Genomic DNA, 4,367 nt, shown 5'->3' with positions numbered 1-4,367 from the left:
TAACTTGAAACCTAATTAAAGTCAAAGTTTTAAAATGCATGTGTCAAATTATCATTCATCAATAAAACGCCATGTATCGAATCTTGATTTGACAATAAAATTTCCATTTGAATTTACAATTGAAATAATTTAAAATTGAAAAAGTCTCGCTGTTATATATAAGATTTCCTTTCCTTTCTTTCTGTGTGTGCAAGTAAGTAACAAGTCAAAGCTCTTAATAAGCTAATTATAGTGTCCAATTAATTATCAGACCCGGCCATAATCTTAAGAATTTTTTGTTTAAACCTTCATTCATTCCAAATAATATTGAAGCATTTCCCATGCATTAATAAGTGACTTTCACAACCTCTCTCTCTTACAATTCGGATCATCAAATATTTGCCACAATACAAAGACTATTTCTCCAAAAAAAGCTTATTCCTTCTAGAAGAAAATTTCAACAACCCCACTTTCACAAAAAGCTCACACAAAATCCCATTATTTTTTTGACTATGTGGAATACTCCATTTTGTTTCAATTTCATTGTTCCACTCTCGGATTTGAGTTTTATAATAATAATAATAATATAATTTTGGGGCTTTTGTTCTATTATTGAGTTAATGTCTTTGGGTGTCGGGGCTGAATCAAGTTCCAGCAACAATTTGAATATCAATATGGGTTTAGATGATGATAATAATAATAACAATATGGAAGCTGTTGAAGAGAATAAAAAGAAAGCAGATTTAGGGAAGAATCATGGTGGGTTCTATGTGGATAATGATCAGGAAACTGATGACGAGAATTCAAACAATATTCAATTGGATCCTAATGTACCCTCAAAGAACAAATTGAAAGGGATAAGGTTTTTTGATTGTCTTGTCTTAAAGTTTTGATTTTTAAAATTGATTTTGTCTGTAACTAACTGTTTGCTTTATTTATGTCTTTAGTAGGATGATGAGAGCCTGAAAAAGTGGAAGGAGCAGCTTCTTGGAAGTGTGGATTTTGAGACCATAGGAGGTTATTTGTGACATTTCTAACTTTGATATAGAAATTTCAACTACAATGTGAATTAAATTCTGGTTTGTTTGTATCTGTTATTTTAGCTAGAATGAATATGTTACTAAGCCTTCATTCAATTTAAGATTATTTTTTTAAAAAAAAAAAAAATCTTTTAAAATTATGTTTTGTTTGGTGTTTTTATGATTTCAGAAACCCTTGAACCAGAAGTAAAGATTGTAAGTCTGTCGATCCTGTCTCCAGACAGACCTGAGATTGTTCTTTCGGTTCCGAAAGACGGTAAGTCCAAAGGACTATGGTTTACATTGAAGGAAGGTAGCCATTACAATTTGCAATTCACCTTCCATGTCAGCAATAACATTCTGTCCGGACTCAAGTACACCAACACTGTGTGGAAAATTGGCATGAATGGTAATATATATATAATAAGCCCTCTTATGTTAAAAATGCATCGATAGTTTTTGTTAATTCAATGTTTTTTTCATAATAATAGTTTAATTTCATGAGGCATGTATAGTTAAACAAATGTAATAAATTAAATATACTACTATTCATGAAGTGGACAGCTCAAAAGAGATGTTAGGAACTTTCAGTCCTCAGCCTGAGCCTTATGTTCATATGATGCCAGAAGAAACTACTCCCTTGGGTTTGTTCGCCAGAGGGACATATTCTGCAAAAACAAAGGTCAGTCACTCAAGCCCTTATGCAAATTATTTCTCCAAAAACTGTATACTACTTCGTACATTCATCATTTCACAATATAGAATTTGATATTAATGCGCATGATATCAGTATAAGTTGGATTTGTGTCTACTTTCATTTCTTAAATTTATGATAATGCCATAAACTTTTGTTTAGTTTAGTATAACAATGAAGTAGAATGTCAGATAGTCTCTCAAATGTAGTTTGAGTGTATTATATGGCAATAGCAAATATGGCTCATATATTACACCAATGATTTTGATTGTGGTCCCCTCTGTATAATTATTGTTCATAAGATGTAGACTTCTATCTGTCTACTTTCCGTCTAAGAGGCTTTTGATTTGAATTGTTTGAGAAAATGGAATGGGATTTGAAATATATAAATGAAGTAGGATTATTATTAATAATAATTTCATGTTGTATTTTGTTTCAGTTTCTTGATGATGATAACAAGTGCTACTTGGAGATCAATTACACTTTTGACATCCGTAAGGACTGCATTTCTACTTTTCAAGAATGATCCTATTAGTCCGATGATATGTTAGAAAGAACACAGGTTATCAATGGGTTTAAAATATGTTTGGTTTGTTTAAATTAGTGCTGCTTAATTATTGCTTAATACTTAAATTTTAATTTCTTTTCAATTAATTTATTTATTTACTCATTTTTATTACCATCAGACAGTTTATGTCGACTGATTCCCAATCAACCCCAATGCAAATGAAAGAAAGAGCAACTTTGATATGTTATTCGATTTCAATTTTCGACAAATCAATTATGATCCTAGCTAGCTTTACTAATGTAGTTGTGAAATAAAGAAAAGGAAAATGGAAAAATAATAAAACCATTTAGGTAAAAAGATACTTTTTGAGGGTATTTAAACTAAGACCGAACATGTTCCAAACCCAAATTTCATATTCCAATACAAAACGAACGCACCTTAAAATTTGCGAAATTTAAAAAGGAAAGAGTGGAGTAAAAAGAAAAAGAGAGATTGCAACCACTAATACATTAACTTCTCAATTCTCATCCACCAATATATATAATATAGTCTACTGTAAATATGATTAAAATAAAAACAAAAACAAAATATTCGGAATACACGATAATTGAAATAGTAATTTATTAGCATTTTCAATAATTTAATTCAATTTAATAAAAGATAGTGGATATAACATCTATTTCTTATTTGATCTTCATGAGCATATCTTGGTCTTCTTTGTCTTGACAATTCGATTGCTTGTGCCTTTGTGCTTTTTATGAGGAGGCGGATTTTCGGCTGAGTAACTGCGCCTTCTTTGCTTTAGATTCTTGCTCAAAATTTCTCATAATTTTTATGTATGTCTTAATTATAAAGAATAACTTATTTATAGTGTTGAGAATATACGGTTTTCAACTTTTTACAGTATAGACACTTAATTTCAAATATATTATTTCATTTTTAAACAACATCATAACAACATTTTATAAAACATGGATATTTTATTTTATATTTTTTTCTCTTGCCCTCGTCAAAAATTTATTCGCGACAATCATCAATTATTTAGGCCTTTGGTCTATTTTGTCCGTAATGTTTAGATAATATCTTTTTTAGTCCTGAAGATAATGATTTATATCCATTTTAATCCTTCTTTGATCTTGGACTATTTTTATATAACGAGCATATTCTAACCTTTAGATCTCTGATTGACTTGACTCTTGCGGTCACGGAATTCTAAGAAATAGAGCTAAAACTTTCATGTATTACCATACGGCTAATTATTGACCAATTTTCATTCAAACTTTGACTTTGTTCACAAGTCTTTGAATCATAATTTTGACATACCATTGTCTCTTTGGTTGTCAAATTTTTTATATCTACAGATGTTCCTTTCAAGACTTGGTTTTGAATACGAAATTTGGTGAAATATTAACGTAACTTAGTCTTGAAACTCTTTGCTATTTGCACCCTTCATTTCCAAGTATGTCGAGCTTATTCTTTCTTCAATGAACAAGGTGAATTTATTTACTTTGAGACTATACTCAAAATATAAAAACTTTAAGTTGCTTACGTATCTTCTTTACGAAAAATAAAGTCATCACATAGTCCAATGATGCTCCTAGTATTTAACCAAAGAATTTGGCAGTAGTTTATTCTCGTGCTTAGGAGAGAATTTATTTGGGACAATTTAGTTTAATCTCATTTTGGAGAATTTGCTTTCCGACATATTAGTTTAATCTCATTTCGAAGAATTAGATTTGGAGATATTTGTTTAATCTGATTTTAGAGAATTTGATTTGGAGATATTAATTTAATCTCATTTCGGAGAATTTGGTTTAGGGAAATTGTAGTTTATGCTTATCGTGTAGAGTTCTTTTCGGGAGTTTAGTTTAAACTCATTGCAAAGTATTAAGTCGGACAATTAGTTTATGCTCGTTGCGGACAATTATTTTGGACTTTTTAGTTTATACTTATTGTGGATTGTTCTTTCGAGAAATTTAGTTTCTACTTATTGTAGAGTATTGATTCAGAAGATTTAGTTTATGGTTATTGAGGATAATTATTTAGGACATTTTAGTTTATAGTCATTCCAGAGTATTGATTCGGACAATTTAGTTTATTCTTGTTGTTGAGAATTAGTTTGGACATTTTACTTTAAATCATTGTGGAGTAATATTTCAAACATTTT

The 4,367-nt window shown here is 29.7% G+C and overlaps 1 pseudogene; it reads left to right on the top strand.

Moving 5' to 3' along the window:
• Positions 1–599: 599 nt before the first annotated feature.
• LOC139881365 (rho GDP-dissociation inhibitor 1-like) lies at positions 600–2,218 on the top strand (annotated as a pseudogene).
• The last annotated feature ends 2,149 nt before the right edge of the window (positions 2,219–4,367 follow it).

This window comes from Rutidosis leptorrhynchoides, unplaced genomic scaffold (genome assembly GCF_046630445.1).
Source record: "Rutidosis leptorrhynchoides isolate AG116_Rl617_1_P2 unplaced genomic scaffold, CSIRO_AGI_Rlap_v1 contig147, whole genome shotgun sequence".
NCBI classification, from domain to species: domain Eukaryota; kingdom Viridiplantae; phylum Streptophyta; class Magnoliopsida; order Asterales; family Asteraceae; genus Rutidosis; species Rutidosis leptorrhynchoides.
This window is presented reverse-complemented; position numbering and strand designations above follow the sequence as displayed.